Genomic DNA, 17738 nt, shown 5'->3' on the forward strand with positions numbered 1-17738 from the left:
GTCTCGATCCCACTGGATACATCCCAAAGTCGTCCTCCACTGCTACCCTTGCCACACACACCACATGTTTAGTCTCTTCCGTGCTCTGATGCTCCTCGAGTTCGTCCGTCTGGATGTAATCGACGGAGCTCCGGCGTAGATTCCTGCCATCTCTTTGGGGCGGTGAGGTCATGGTTTCTCGTCTTGTGGCGAGCACTAGTAGAAAACAGGGCTTTGGTTGGAGCCTGCCAAGCCCATTAGTCCCGGTTCAGTAAAGAACCGGGACCCATGGGGGCATACGTCCTGGTTCGTGCGTCCAGGGGCCCGGCCGGGCCTCGGGAGGCATTTGTCCCGGTTTATTGGACCCATTTGTCCCAGTTCTAGGCACGAATCGGGACCAATGGGCCTCGCTCCTGGCCCACAGCCATTGGTCCCGGTTCGTGCCTAGAACCGGGACAGAAGGGCGGCCTTTAGTCCTAGTTCCAGCCACGAACCGGGACAAATGAGTTGCCTATATATACCCCCTCGCCGGCGAGCAAAGCAGTCCACACTGCTCTATTTTTTTGGCCGGCGAGGGGAGGGTATTTGGGTGCTCTAGCTCACCTCCTATGCACATGAGGTGTTCGATGAAATGCCCGAGCCACGGTTAAGTTTTCTCCTCTCGAAACTCGACCTCCAAGCTTTATTTTCCCCGAGATTTGCATAGATTTAGCGGTTCGTCACGTCCTGTCCACATCTTCACCGCCATCGATCGCCCGCACTGATCTCATCGCCGACACCACCATGGTGAGCCTCTTGTTCTTATCTTCTTTCTGAAAGAAAAATAATTCTTACTTTAGATAGATACTTGTCTAATTTTCTTACTTTTGACACACATAATTATATATAATGCACGCAGATGAACTGGCACTGGATGTACGGTGACAGACGCACCTCCGAGTACATTAAGGGCCTGCATAATTTTCTTGAAGTGGCTGAGGCAAACAAGCAGAATGGTTTTATGTGTTGTCCATGCCCTATATGTGGGAATACGAAGTCATACTCTGATCGGAAAATCCTTCACACCCACCTGCTTTATGAGGGATTCATGCCACACTATAATGTTTGGACGAATCATAGAGAAATAGGGGTTATGATGAAAGACAGTGAAGAAGAAGAGGACGATGACAACTATGTGCCCCCTGAATACCGTGATGCTGCAACGGGGGAAGCTACTGAAGATCAAGAGGAACCAGACGATGTGCCCGATGATGATGATCTCCGCCGGGTCATTGTGGATGCAAGGACACAGTGCGAAAGTCAAAAGGAGAAGCTGAAGTTCGATCGCATGGTAGAGGATCACAAAAAAGGGTTGTACCCCAATTGCAAAGATGGTAACACCGTTGACACATGATTTTGGCACAATGCAGAATGCAATGGAGATGGCCTCAAATGACAAAATATTCTAAATGAGAAATTTTACATTGCCGAGTGGAACAACTTTGATGTTTGGACCATAATCATTCGGCATCATATCAAAGACCAAAACTACACTCAGATTGTCATGTTTAGGTGTTCGGAGTGCTTTTTGGTCAAGTACACCTCCAGGACAATCTCGGATGAAGGAATGCTCTACATGCATTGTCTTCGTCTCGTCGAATCGGTTGATTTTGATATAAAAATCATCACAATCCGAGTTCATATGCAAAAGTTAGAGTTATCTGGATGCAGCCCTGTCAAGAAGCGAAATATGACGCGGAAGACCAGACATGTCTTGGCAAGTGTCTGATGTAATGCGTGAGTGTTTTGGCCCAGAAGATGGCCTCGAGTCGGAAAACGTTCAACACGAAAGTTTTTCGTCTCGTCAAAACGGTCAACTTTGCTTTTGGACACATTTTCATCTGAGGTCGTTTGCTGCCTCAAAAACCTTACCGGGGAAAGCTTGCCGCCGTGAACAGTAACCTTGCCGGGGAAAGCTTGCCGCCGTGAACAGTAACCTTGCCGGGGAAAGCTTGCCGCCGTGAACAGTAACCTTGCCGGGGAAAGCTTGCCGCCGTGAACAGTAACCTTGCCGGGGAAAGCTTGCCGCTGTGAACAGTAACTTTGCCAGGGGAGAGCTTGCCGCCGTGAACAGTAACCTGCCGGGGAAAGCTTGCCGCCGTGAACAATAACCTTGCCGGGAAAGCTTGCTGCCGTGAACAGTAGAAACTGTCGAGGCCAATCCGACCAGATGCTGAAGATGGGCTCAAATACTTATCTAGATAGCTTCGGATGAAGAAGTGTTCAACACGGGAGTTGTTCGTAACATCGAAACGGTCAACTTTGCTTTTGGAGTCATCATCATCCGACGTAGTATACGACCTGCAGAGATGCTGCAAGAGTCGGACGGTCCAGTCAGCTACATGAACGAGTCCGACTCGAAATTAGAGATGACCCCGTGGAGTATTCAAGATGGACTTATTTGGAAAAGTGATCAACATACGGATTGTTGGCCTCGTCTAAGCACACATAATTGATATTTGAACCGTCTCCATCGGAAGTCATATGCAGATTCCACAGCCCACGCAAGACAGAAGATTGGACCAGATTCGGGCTGAATACGAGTGGGACCAGAACTAGGATTCTAGAACGTGAATTGATGTAATTTTCTTGTAAGGAAAGCCTAGATAAATCCTTTGCTTGTAAGGAAGTCCAGCCGCCTTTTATATATGTTGGGGGTGACGGCCGATTGAACAACACATAATCGAACAAATCAATATACTACTTTTTCATATACGTTTTATCTCTCCACCGTTTTTCTATCTCGTTCTTCGCTGTTCTTCGTGTTTGAGAGCTGCGAATCCCGAGGCTCTAGGGGCGAGCGAATCGACCTAGGGCAGCCCATAGCCGCCGCACTCCCTGACGGGGTCCCTCCCGGGGGTGTGGGGTTTTCGGGCCTGCAAAAAGCGCCCGTCGACTGTCTTGCGTATCGCGCTGTCGGTCGGGTCTCCTTCGACGTGAGCTGCGGTGCATCACCCCCGGTGTCGAGGGTACATGTGACGTGTTCGTGTGTCAACACACTTTTTTGGCGACTCCGCTGGGGACGAAGATCAATCATCATCATCCACCATGTCCGATCTTCCCAAGCCATCTGAGGTAGACGCCGATAACATCATTAAGCCCAGTCTTGATGAGATATCGGCCGATCATCGCCAAGTCTATGAGGAGTACAAGAAGGCGCGCGAGGAGAAGGACCTGCAGGAGTTCCTTGCAAAATTCAAGAAAGATCGCCAAGGCAACATCACTCCGATTGAAGAAATCAAGTTCCCTCCTCTTCAAACTGAACAGGTTAAACCTTCTGTAAGTACTGCCTTTTCTCCTGAGCAGTGGGCTGAGATTGAAAGTCGTATTGCTGATGGTAACAATCTAGTCTATCAAACTTTCATCGAAAATACTAATGCTCAGAAGAATATATCTCAATCGTCTAGTGGTAATGATGGTGTAGCTGCTAGTGTGCAAAACCCTAATATGTCTTTGCCCATCTCATCGGCGCCTCCCATGCCGATGACTTATTATCCTACCCAAACAAATCAGATTGTGGCTGCACCCATTAATCCTATTATGAGCGTGCCAGGTTTGATGGCAACGCCGAACCAAACCCTACCTACAGCTACATCCACTCGACCATTACCAAAATATGGGTCGACGTACATGCCACAATTCCTACCTACGGCTAGTAACCCTACTCCTCCTATGCCACTGCCACAAGCGTCATCGTCCACTATGGATGATGGTCTAGCTAATCTTAGAGAGGAGATGGCTAAGATGCTTCGAGAGAATTTTGGAATTGAGTTACCTCGGAATCGGATTTACCAAAAGCCGTACCCTGAGTACTTTGATGCCATCCAATGCCCTCCAGGATATAAAATTTAGATTTTGTTAAATTTAATGGAGAAGGCACAAAAACCACATGGGAGCATGTTAGTCAATATTTAGAACAATTGGGTGAGGCAGGCTCATTGAATGAATTGAAAGTGAGTTTATTTCCTTTATCATTAACTAGTACCGCATTTTCATGGTTTTCTTCTTTACCCCATGGTTCCATTCGGGTTTGGTCGCAGCTAGAGCAGAAGTTTCATGATCACTTTTATAGCGGCGACAATGAACTCAAGTTGTCACATCTAACATCGGTTAAGCAGAAGCATGATGAATCGGTCTCCGATTACATCAAGAGATTTAGAGAAACAAAAAACTGGTGTTTTAGTTTGGTGATAACCGAGAGAGACTTGGCAGACCTAGTGCTGAGTGGTTTGAGAACTCCCATCAGAGAAAAGCTAGAAGGCTATGAGTTCTTAAATATCAACCAAGTCTTACAAAGGGCTTTGGCTCAGGAAAGCCAAAGCAAAGACCTCAAAGAAGTGCATAGATACAAAGCCGATCGTCCAAAGATGAATATGATCGAATATGATAGTGATCACTCCGACGATGAGGGTGATGTTTTTTATATTGAATTTGTTTGGCCATCTAAGGCCAAACCATTTACTTGCAATGATCTGAAACCGATTCATAAGAATCGTGATGAAGAGATGAAGTTTACTTTTAACGTTGCCAAGTGTGATAAAATATTTGATGCTTTGCTGCAAGCTAAAATTATTAGAATAACTCATACTTTGCCGCCGTTTGAAGAGCTGAAACGGCGCGCTTATTGCAAGTATCATAATTCTTTTTCTCATGCTACTAACGATTGCAATGTTTTTCGACGACAGATACAATCGGCCATTAATGACGGATGATTGAACTTTTCTGAAATGCAAGTTGATAAACAGCCTTTTTCAATGAATACCATGGATTTGGAGGGGAAGAAGCTACTCATTCGGCCGGAGGTAGCCGAATCTGCTAATAAAGCTAATGTCATTGTTGGTGAGCCCAGGAAAGACAAGGAGGACAACAAGGTCTTGGGGAGACAGGTTGTGCTTGATAAGCAACCCGATGGCAAGGAAGTGATCAAAATCACCATCAATAATCCTACACTCGGGGGGCAACCGCAAGTGCAAGAAAATACTCGTGTTAAATTTGTCAAGCCCAAGAGTCCAGAAGTTGGCAAGTGGAAGAAGAATGAAGCTAAAGTGCAGCGCAAGTGGATGAAGCCAACTTTTGATATGTTGCTGTCCAAGTATGCTAACCAGTCGGCCGGTTCTAGTTTCAATCGACAGACTCATCTGAAACGACCAAGGTCACCATCAGCTGATATGTTCAGTCGGTATACAAAACCGAGTGGACTAAGGGCGCAGTTTTCAGAAGAGCAGAGGCAATCTGCGTGGGATCGACTTGATTACTCATATAATGGCCGACTCAACATCGGTGACTATCAGTCGGCTGGTCAAAATATGCGACCGAGTGGAAATTATCTGAGTGTAAGGATGCACCCAGGTGGAAGCTATCCGAGTGAAAAAATGTGGCCAAGTAGATTCCATCCGAGTGAAATCCATCCGAGTGGATTCCATCAGAGTAAAAAGCTGCGCCCGAGTGGAAATTTCATGCATCTGGAAAGTCGAAAAGAATGGCGTGTTAAGTCACCAAGTGTTGCAGCAGTTGAGTCGGGAAAAAGCAAGGAGAAAACGGATGCCGACTCACTTATCTTGGGCACCAAAACATTTGCCATACAGCAGCCAATTGTGCATAGCAAACCGACTGAGCCGATACTTTCTATCGCGCCAAAGCACTCGGCTAATGACCATGAAGCAAGCACCAGCCGAGTAAAAACGAGAGATCCTAAATACACTCAGCCAAAGTAGTGTCCTCCAGGGCTAACAAAGACACAGAAGAGGAAACTACAGAGGTTAAGGAGCCAAGCGATGGCAGAACAAGAGGCTGAGAAGCAAAGGGATAAGTTGTTCAATGACACTCGGCCTATGGTACCTACAAAACAAGTGTGGAGGCCCAAACAAATACGAGATACAGTGGCCTCTACGCCTATCACAGCAGCACCTACACTACCAAAAAAGGACGACGCAATCATTGCATCGTCTACGTTACCTATTGCTTCCTCTTCACTCGGACAAATTTCTGAATCGGTGGATGCACTTGAGGAGGAGGCTGATATGTTGGACTATGAGTCTACACCGGTTCATGAAGGTATGGATATCAATATGGTGTATTACTTGCCTGCTGAGTTTCGTGCTATAGATGAGGAAGGGGAGGTGGCTCAGCTGGATTTTGGCCCTAAAAACGCGATATTCGAGAAGCCAAAGGAACCAGTAACGCATCTGAAACCATTATATCTCAGAGGTCATATCAATGGGTCGCCGCTCACTCGGATGCTTGTTGATGGTGGTGCTGTGGTAAATCTTATGCCCTATTCGGTCTTCAAGAAATTGGGTTTGCCTGATGAAGAATTGATCAAGACCAATATGGTGCTTAACGGGTTTGAAGGCAAAGAGAAAACTGAAGCCAAAGGTGTGATGTGTGTGGAGCTTACAGTCGGAAGCAAAACTTTGGCTACTGCATTCTTTGTCGCTGAGGTGCAAGGTAACTACAACGTCATACTAGGCCGTGAATGGGTTCATGCAAACCAGTGCATGCCATCCACTATGCACCAGTTTTTGATTCAGTGGGTTGATGATGAAGTGGAAGTCATTCATGCGGATAACTCGGCCTGTGTTGCTTTGGCCGATGCATCGGTGGATTGGCAACATCCCAATGCTACTTGCTTGACAGGACGTGACTTATCAGAGTTTGATTTTCTCAGCGCAACCAAGAATGGTTTTGTGCCCGTCTCTTTAAAGCCGACTGAATGCAATCGGCTCCAAGATATGATATGTTTAAATGGATTCTAGCTCTGAGTGGTTACAAAAACGTCTTGTGAAATATCGGTCCAGCGAGAACGATATGTATGAGTCTATAGAGGAGTTGGATGACATGGATAAACTTGGAAAAGGTTTTACGTCGGCTGATCCATTAGAAGAGGTAGATATTGGAGATGGTTTAGTCACTCGACCAACATTTATAAACAAAAATTTGAAAGCCGATTGTAAAGCTAAGTTAATCGAGCTATTGAAAGAATATGTTTGTTGCTTTGCATGGGAATATCATGAGATGCCAGGGTTAAGCCGAGAGCTAGTGGAGCATCGGTTGCCTATAAAGGCCGGTTTTAGACCTTATAAACAGTCGGCCAGAAAATTTAATCCGAAAACATATGACCGGATCAAGGAAGAGATCGGTCGACTGCTTGAAGCTAATTTCATTCGACCTTGCAGGTACGCCGAGTGGATTTCTAACATTGTCCCAGTGGATAAGAAAGAATCCGGGAAGTTGAGGGTGTGCATTGATTTCAGAGATTTGAATAGGGCTACACCCAAAGATGAGTATCCTATGCCAATAGCCGATATGCTTATTAATGATGCTTCTGGGCATAAGGTTATTAGCTTTCTAGATGGTAATGCCAGATACAATCAAATTTTTATGGCCAAAGAGGACATGTACAAGACTGCTTTTCGATGCCCTGGTTTCGTTGGTTTATTCGAGTGTACAGTGATGACATTCGTATTAAAAAATGCTGGAGCCACATATCAAAGGGCTATGAATTTGATTTTCCATGATTTACTCGGTATCATACTTGAAGTTTATATTGATGATATTGTTGTCAAATCGGATGCTTTTGAATCTCACTTGGCCGATTTGCGTTTAGCTTTTGAAAGAATGAAAAAGTATGGACTGAAGATGAATCCTTTGAAGTGTGCTTTTGGCGTATCAGCTGGCAAGTTTTTGGGTTTCATTATTCATGAAGATGGCATAGAGATTGATCCCAAAAAGATAGGGGCTATACAGAAAGTGGAGGCTCCAACATGCAAGAGAGATATGCAAAAGTTCCTTGGCAAGGTCAACTATTTGAGAAGGTTCATAGCTAATCTGTCAGGGAAAGTTGATGCATTTACTCCTATCCTTCGGTTAAAGGATGATGCTGATTTCACTTGGGGGGCAAAACATCAAGAAGCATTTCATATGATCAAGAATTATTTGTGCACTCCTCCGGTGATGAGAGCACCCAAGCATAGGGAACCCTTCAGACTTTACATTGCAGCAGAGGAAGAAGTTATTGGTGCTGTTCTAACTCAAGAGACCGAAGGAAAAGAGCATGCCATCACTTATTTAAGCCGCCGCTTATTGGACGCAGAGACAAGGTATACATTTATTGAGAAATTATGTCTATGCTTATATTATGCTTGCACAAAACTGAGACATTATTTAGTGTCGAGTGCTTGTGTAGTAGCTTGTCAAACCGATGTCATTAAATACATGTTGCATAGGCCAATTCTTAGTGGTAGAATTGGCAAGTGGGCTTATGCTTTGATTGAATATGATTTGGCTTATGAATCTCTAAAGTCCATGAGAGGCCAAATTATTGCTAATTTCATTGTTGAACATCAGATTAATGACAAGCATGATGTTGATATGAACCTTATTTCATTAGTACCATGGATATTATACTTTGATGGGTCAGTTTGTAGCAATGGCCAAGGTGTTGGTATTGTTTATATATCTCCTCATGGTGCTGTTTTTGAAGCCTCATGCCGCTTAGAATATTTTTGCACAAACAATCAAGCCGAATATGAAGCATTGTTATTCGGCCTAGAGATGTTACTTGCTATAGGTGTTACACATATTGAGGCTTATGGTGATTCGTTACTAGTGGTACAGCAAATATCCAAAGTCTTTCAGTGTTTGGACGAATCACTTAATGTTTATCTTGATAAATGTCTAGATATAATCTCTACTTTGGATTGTTTTAGCATTGCACATATATCTAGACATGACAACTGGAAAGCAAATGAGTTGGCACAACAAGCATCTGGATACCATGTTGATCATGGCATGTTTCATATTTCTCAAAATCCGATGTCTTGTCTTACCAGTATAGAAGAGGCCGAACCAGAACCCACTGATTCGGTCATTAACAAAAAATCTAGTGCAGGTGACAATTCCGACTGGAGGAAGCCCATTGTTGCTTACTTGCGTAATCCGAGTGAAAGGGTGGACAGGGCTGTTCGGCGTATGGCTTTTAAATATACTATGAGGGATGATGATCTTTATCGCCGAACAGTTGATGATGTTCTTTTAAAGTGCTTGGATGAGGGCCAAGCAAGAGTTGCTATGGGAGAGGTACATGAAGGCATTTGTGGTACTCACCAGTCGGCTCCCAAGATGAAATGGTTATTACGACATGCTGGGTTTTATTGGCCGACCATGATTAATGATTGCTTCAGATATTATAAAGGGTGCGAAGCTTGTCAAAAATTTGGTGATATTCAATTGGCTCCCGCTACTATGTTGCATCCTTTTATCAAGCCGTGGCCTTTCAGAGGATGGGGTTTAGACTTTATTGGGCAAATCCATCCGTCTTCTTCAAAGGGGCATCAGTTTGTATTGGTGGCAACTGATTATTTCACTAAGTGGTCTGAAGCAGTACCTCTCAAGAACATGACGCATACGGAGGTAATTAAATTCATAACCGAGCACACTATTCATAGATTCGGTATTCCTCAAACGTTAACTATAGATCAAGGTTCATCTTCTATGTCACACCAAGTCAAAGAGTTTGCCGAATCTTATAACATAAAGTTGCTCAATTCCTCCCCATATTATGCCCAAGCTAATGGACAAGCTGAGTCTAGCAATAAAATTTTAATCAAGCTCATCAAGAAGAAGATTGAGGATAATCCAAGGAGATGGCATGACTTGTTGTCTGAGGCATTATGGGCACATAGAATCTCAAGGCATGGTGCTACGAAAGTGACTCCATATGAGCTAGTATATGGTCAGGAGGTTGTTTTACCAGTGGAAGTAAATTTGAATGCTTTGAGAATAGCCAAACAAAATGATTTATCGGCAATAGACTTCTATAACTTGATAATGGACAACATTGATGAGGTTGCTGATAAACGTTTGGCTGCTTTGAATGCCATAGAGAGAGATAAGTTGAGGGTGGCAAGGGCTTACAATAAGAAAGTCAAGTTGAAGAATTTTCAAGTTGGTGATCTCGTCTGGAAAGTGATTCTACCGATTGGTTCAAGAGATAGAAAATTCGGAAGTGGTCTCCAAGTTGGGAAGGTCCTTTTAGGATTACAAGAGTTGTTCCCGGAAGTTCATATTTGGTGGAATCAATACAAGGGGCATTTCTACCTCGAGCTCTCAATGGCAAATATTTGAAGAAGTACCACCCGAGTGTGTGGCAGGAAGCCTAAGTAGGCAATGGCCGATATACGATTATCGCCCTTAGCACAAACATGGCCGATACATAATTATCGCCCTGAGAAGAATAGATGGCCGATGGAGTGTTGACATCGTCCTTAGAACAAACATGGTGCAAATTATTTTTCGGCATGCAAGCTTTGCCGAAAAACAGGGGGGCCTGTGTTGACACCTGATTTTGGCACAATGCAGAATGCAATGGAGATGGCCTCAAATGACAAAATATTCTAAATGAGAAATTTCACATTGCCGAGTGGAACAACTTTGATGTTTGGACCATAATCATTCGGCATCATATCAAAGACCAAAACTACACTCAGATTGTCATGTTTAGGTGTTCTGAGTGCTTTTTGGTCAAGTACGCCTCCAGGACAATCTCGGATGAAGGAATGCTCTACATGCATTGTCTTCGTCTCGTCGAATCGGTCGATTTTGATATAAAAATCATCTCAATCCGAGTTCGTATGCAAATGTTAGAGCTATCTGGATGCAGCCCTGTCAAGAGGCGAAATATGACGCGGAAGACCAGACATGTCTTGGCAAGTGTCTAATGTAATGCGTGAGTGTTTTGGCCCAGAAGATTGCCTCGAGTCGGAAAACGTTCAACACGAAAGTTTTTCGTCTCGTCAAAACGGTCAACTTTGCTTTTGGACACATTTTCATCCGAGGTCGTTTGCTGCCTCAAAAACCTTGCCGGGGAAAGCTTGCCGCCGTGAACAGTAACCTTGCCGGGGAAAGCTTGCCGCCGTGAACAGTAACCTTGCCGGGGAAAGCTTGCCGCCGTGAACAGTAACCTTGCCGGGGAAAGCTTGCTGCCGTGAACAGTAACCTTGCCGGGGAAAGCTTGCCGCCGTGAACAGTAACCTTGCCGGGGAAAGCTTGCCGCTGTGAACAGTAACTTTGCCGGGGGAGAGCTTGCCGCCGTGAACAGTAACCTGCCGGGGAAAGCTTGCCGCCGTGAACAGTAACCTTGCCGGGAAAGCTTGCTGCCGTGAACAGTAGAAACTGTCGAGGCCAATCCGACCAGATGCTGAAGATGGGCTCAAATACTTATCTAGATAGCTTCGGATGAAGAAGTGTTCAACACGGGAGTTGTTCGTAACGTCGAAACGGTCAACTTTGCTTTTGGATTCATCATCATCCGACGTAGTATACGACCTGCAAAGATGCTGCAAGAGTCGGACGGTCCAGTCAGCTACATGAACGAGTCCGACTCGAAATTAGAGATGACCCCGTGGAGTATTCAAGATGGACTTATTTGGAAAAGTGATCAACATACAGATTGTTGGCCTCGTTGAAGCACACATAATTGATATTTGAACCGTCTCCATTGGAAGTCATATGCAGATTCCACAGCCCACGCAAGACAGAAGATTGGACCAGATTCGGGCTGAATCCGAGTGGGACTAGAACTAGGATTCTAGGACGTGAATTGATGTAATTTTCTTGTAAGGAAAGCCTAGATAAATCATTTGCCTGTACGGGAAGTCCAGCCGCCTTTTATATATGTTGGGGGTGACGGCCGATTGAATAACACATAATCGAACAAATCAATATACTACTTTTTCATATACGTTTTATCTCTCCACCGTTTTTCTATCTCGTTCTTCGCTGTTCTTCGTGTTTGAGAGCTGCGAATCCCGAGGCTCTAGGGGCGAGCGAATCGACCTAGGGCAGCCCATAGCCGCCGCACTCCCTGACGGGGTCCCTCCCGGGGGTGTGGGGTTTTCGGGTCTGCAAAAAGCGCCCGTCGACTGTCTTGCGTATCGCGCTGTCGGTCGGGTCTCCTTCGACGTGAGCTGCGGTGCATCACCCCCGGCATCGAGGGTACACGTGACGTGTTCGTGTGTCAACAAACACAAAGCTCGGTACCATACTGGAATTGCTGCATTGGAAGGCAAAGAATGCTGTGCCTGACAAAGGATTTGAGAAACTATTGAAAATATTGAAGAAGAAGCTTCCAAAGATAACGAATTGCCCGACAGTACGTATGCAGCAAAGAAGGTTGTATGCCCTCTGGGATTGGAGGTGCAGAAGATACATGCATGCCCTAATGACTGCAGTGTGTATGCGGATTTGAACGCATGCCCGATATGCGGTGCATTGCGGTATAAGATCAGACGAGATGACCTTGGTGATGTTGACGGTGAGCCCCCCAGGAAGACGGTTCCTGTGAAGGTGATGTGGTATGCTCCTATAATACCACAGTTGAAACGTCTGTTCATAAACGAAGAGCATGCCAAGTTGATGCGATGGCACAGACAGGGCCGTAAGAAAGACGGGAAGTTGAGAGCACCCGCTGACGGGTCGCAGTGGAGAAAAATCGAGAGAAAGTACTGGGATGATTTTGCAGGTGACCGAAGGAACGTATGGTTTGGTTTAAGCGTGGATGGCATTTAATCCTTTCGGGGAGCAGAGCAGCAATCACTCTGTGTATGTATAACCTTCCTCCTTGGATGTGCACGAAGCGCAAGTTCATTATGATGCCAATTCTCATCCAAGGCCCTAAGCAACTCGGCAACGACATTGATGTGTACTTAAGGCCATTAGTTGAAGAACTTTTACAGCTGTGGAATGGAAACGTTGTACGTGTGTGGGATGAGCACAAACAGGAGGAATTTAACCTGCAAGTGTTGCTTTTTGTAACCATCAATGATTGGTCCGCTCTCAGTAACCTTTCAGGACAGACAAACAAGGGATACCACACATGCATGCACTGTTTAGCTGACACCGAAAGTATATACCTAGACAAATGCAGGAAGAATGTGTACCTGGGCCATTGTCGATTTCTTCCGACCAACCATCAATGTCGAAAGAAAGGCAAGCATTTCAAAGGCGAGGCAGATCACCGAAAGAAGCCCGCCATGCGTACCAGTGATCACGTACTTGCTATGGTCAATGATTTATACGTAATCTTTGGAAAGGGTCCCGGCGGACTAGCTGTTTCGAATGACGCTGAGGGACGCACACCCATGTGGAAGAAGAAATCTATATTTTGGGACGTACCCTACTGGAAAGTCCTAGAGGTTCGCTCTTCAATCGACATGATGCACGTGACGAAGAACCTTTGCGTGAACCTACTAGGCTTCTTGGGTGTGTATGGGAAGACAAAAGATACACTTGAGGCACAGGAGGACCTGCAACGTTTGAATGAAAAAGACGACATGCCTCCAAAGCAGTATGAAGGTCCTGCCAGCTACGCTCTTACCAAAGAAGAGAAGGAAATCTTCTTTGAATGCCTGCTTAGTATGAAGGTCCCGACTGGCTTCTCGTCGAATATAAAGAGAATAATAAATATGCCAGAGAAAAAGTTCTAGAACCTAAAGTCTCATGACTGCCACGTGATTATGACGGAACTACTTCCAGTTGCATTGAGGGGGCTTCTACTGGAAAACGTCCGATTAGCCATTGTGAAGCTATGTGCATTCCTCAATGCAATCTCTCAGAAGGTGATCGATCTAAAAATCATATCAAGGCTAAGGAGTGACGTGGCGCAATGTCTTGTCAGTTTCAAGCTGGTGTTCCCACCATCCTTCTTCAATATCATGACGCACGTCCTAGTTCATCTAGTCGACGAGATTGTCTTTCTGGGGCCCGTATTTCTACACAATATGTTCCCCTTTGAGAGGTTCAAGGGAGTCCTAAAGAAATATGTCTGTAACCGCGCTGGGTGATACGTCTCCAACGTATCTATAATTTTTGATTGCTCCATGCTATATTATCTACTGTTTTGAATGTTTATGGGCTTTATTATACACTTATATATCATTTTTTGGGACTAACCTATTGACCCAAAGCCCAGTCCCAGTTTCTGTTTTTACCCTGTTTTAGGGTTTTGGAAGAAAAGGAAAATCAAACAGAGTCCAATTGACCTGAAACTTCACGGAACTCATTTATGGAAGGGAAGAAGCCCAGAAGACTTGGAGTGCACGCCGGGGGCTCTACGAGGAGGCCACGAGGCAGGGGGCGCTAACCCCCCTGGGCGCGCCCTCCACCCTCATGAGACCCTCGTGGCCCCCCTGACGTACTTCTTCCGCCTATATATCTCCATATACCCTAAAAACATCCGTGAGCATAATAGATCGGGAGTTCCGCCGCCAGAAGCCTCCGTAGCCACCGAAAACCAATCTAGACCCGTTCCGGCACCCTGCCGGAGGGGGCAATCCTTCTCCGGTGGCCATCTTCATCATCCCGGTGCTCTCCATGACGAGGAGGGAGTAGTTCTCCCTCGGGGCTGAGGGTATGTACCGGTAGCTATGTGTTTGATCTCTCTCTCTCTCTCGTGTTCTTGATTTGGCACGATCTTGATGTATCACGAGCTTTGCTATTATAGTTGGATCTTATGTTTCTCCTCCCATCTACTCTCTTGTAATGGATTAAGTTTTCCCCTTGAAGTAATATTATCGGATTGAGTCTTTAAAGATTTGAGAACACTTGATATATGTCTTGCCATGCGTATCTGTGGTGACAATGGGATGCCACGTGATTCACTTGATGTATGTTTTGGTGATCAACTTGCGGGTTCCGCCCATGAACCTATGCATAGGGGTTGGCACACGTTTTCGTCGTGATTCTCCGGTAGAAACTTTGGGGCACTCTTTGAGGTCCTTTGTGTTGGTTTAATAGATGAATCTGAGATTGTGTGATGCATATCGTATGATCATACCCACGGATACTTGAGGTGACATTGGAGTATCTAGGTGACATTAGGGTTTTGGTTGATTTGTGTCTTAAGGTGTTATTCTAGTACGAACTCTAGGGCTGTTTGTGACACTTATAGGAATAGCCCAACGGATTGATTGGAAAGAATAACTTTGAGGTGGTTTCGTACCCTACCATAATCTCTTCGTTCGTTCTCCGCTATTAGTGACTTTGGAGTGACTCTTTGTTGCATGTTGAGGGATAGTTATGTGATCCAATTAAGATATTATTGTTGAGGGAACTTACACTAGCGAAAGTATGAACCCTAGGCCCTATTTCCTATCATTGTAATACCGTTTACGCTCACTTTTATCACTTGCTACCTTGCTGATTTTATATTTTCAGATTACAAAAACTATTATCTACTATCCATATACCACTTGTATCACCATCTCTTCGCCGAACTAGTGCACCTATATAATTTACCATTGTATTGGGTGTGTTGGGGACACAAGAGACTCTTTGTTATTTGGTTGCAGGGTTGCTTGAGAGAGACCATCTTCATCCTACGCCTCCTATGAATTGATAAACCTTAGGTCATCCACCTGAGGGAAATTTGCTACTGTCCTACAAACCTCTGCACTTGGAGGCCCAACAACGTCTACAAGAAGAAGGTTGTGTAGTAGACATCACTAGGTCAGAAGGAAGCATCTCCATGGGCCATCAAACAGAGGATGTCATTGGGTTTTGTGTTGACTTCATTCCTGGCCTTAAGAAGATAGGTCTCCCTAAATCGCGGTATGAGGGGAGAATGATTGGAAAAGGCACGCTTGGAGGAGACTCAATAATATGCAGGGACGGGCATTCTTGGTCTCAAGCACACTACACAGTCCTACAGAACTCTACCTTGGTGACCCCGCATGTCGATGAACACAAGAAGAGTCTGCGCTCCAAACACCCGGAGCAGTGTGACGACTGGATTGCATGTGAACACATCAGGACTTTCAGCAGTTGGTTGGAAACACGTCTCAGAGGTGACAACACTGTTTGGGATGAGCTGTACTCGTTGTCCAGGGGACCATCTTCGACTATACTGACTTACAAAGGATACGAGATAAATGAGAATACATTTTACACGGTCGCCCAAGATCAAAAGAGCACCAACCAAAACAGTGGTTATGATGGAAGACTGCGAAGAAGAAGAGGACGATGACAACTATGTGCCCCCCGAATACCGTGATGCTGCAACGCGGGAAGCTGCTGAAGATCAAGAGGAACCAGACGATGTGCCCGATGATGATGATCTCCGCCGGGTCATTGTCAATGCAAGGACACAGTGCGAAAGTCAAAAGGAGAAGCTGAAGTTCGATCGCATGTTAGAGGATCACAAAAAAAGGGTTGTACCCCAATTGCGAAGAGAGTAACACAAAGCTTGGTATCGTACTGGAATTGCTGCATTGGAAGGCAGAGAATGTTGTGCCTGACAAAGGATTTGAGAAACTATTGAAAATATTGAAGAAGAAGCTTCCAAAGATAACGAATTGCCCGACAGTACGTATGCAACAAAGAAGGTCGTATGCCCTCTGTGATTGGAGGTGCAAAAGATACATGCAAGCCCTAATGACTGCATCCTATACCGCAGTGCGTACGCGGTTGAACGCATGCCCGATATGCGGTGCATTGCAGTATAAGATCAGACGAGATGACCCTGGTGATGTTGACGGCGAGCCCCCCAGGAAGATGGTTCATGCGAAGGTGATGTGGTATGCTCCTATAATACCATAGTTGAAACGTCTGTTCATAAACGAAGAGCATGCCAAGTTGATGCAATGGCACGGAGAGGGCCGTAAGAAAGACGGGAAGTTGAGAACACCCGCTGACGGGTCGCAGTGGAGAAAAATCGAGAGAAAGTACTGGGATGAGTTTGCAGGTGACCCAAGGAACGTATGGTTTGGTTTAAGCGCAGATGGCATTGATCCTTTCAGGGAGCAGAGCAGCAATCATCCTGTGTATGTATAACCTTCCTCCTTGGATGTGCATGAAGCGGAAGTTCATTATGATGCCAATTCTCATCCAAGGCCCTAAGCAACTCGGCAACGACATTGATGTGTACCTAAGGCCATTAGTTGAAGAAATTTTACAGCTGTGGAATGGAAACGTTGTACGTGTGTGGGATGAGCACAAACAGGAGGAATTTAACTTGAACGCGTTGCTTTTTGTAACCATCAACGATTGGCCCGTGCTCAGTAACCTTTCAGGACAGATAAACAAGGGGTACCATGCATGCACGCACTGTTTAGCTGACACTGAAAGTATATACCTGGACAAATGCAGGAAGAATGTGTACCTAGGCCATCGTCGATTTCTTCCGACCAACCATCAATGTCAAAAGAAAGGCAAGCATTTCAAAGGCGAGGCAGATCACCGGAAGAAGCCCGCCATGCGTACCGGTGATCACGTACTTGCTATGGTCAATGATTTACACGTAATCTTTGGAAAGGGTCCCGGCGGACTAGCTGTTCCGAATGACGCTGAGGGACGCACACCCATGTGGAGGAAGAAACCTATATTTTGGGACCTACCCTACTGGAAAGTCCTAGAGGTCCGCTCTTCAATTGACATGATGCACGTGACGAAGAACCTTTGTGTGAACCTGCTAGGCTTCTTAGGCGTGTATGGGAAGACAAAAGATACACCTGAGGCACGGGAGGACCTGCAACATTTGCACGAAAAAGACGGCATGCCTCCAAAGCAGTATGAAGGTCCTGCCAGCTACGCTCTTACCAAAGAAGAGAAGGAAATCTTCTTTGAATGCCTACTTAGTATGAAGGTCCCGACTGGCTTCTCGTCGAATATAAAGGGAATAATAAATATGCCAGAGAAAAATTTCCAAAACCTAAAGTCTCATGACT

This window comes from Triticum aestivum, chromosome 5A, assembly GCF_018294505.1.
Source record: "Triticum aestivum cultivar Chinese Spring chromosome 5A, IWGSC CS RefSeq v2.1, whole genome shotgun sequence".
Lineage (NCBI taxonomy): Eukaryota > Viridiplantae > Streptophyta > Magnoliopsida > Poales > Poaceae > Triticum > Triticum aestivum.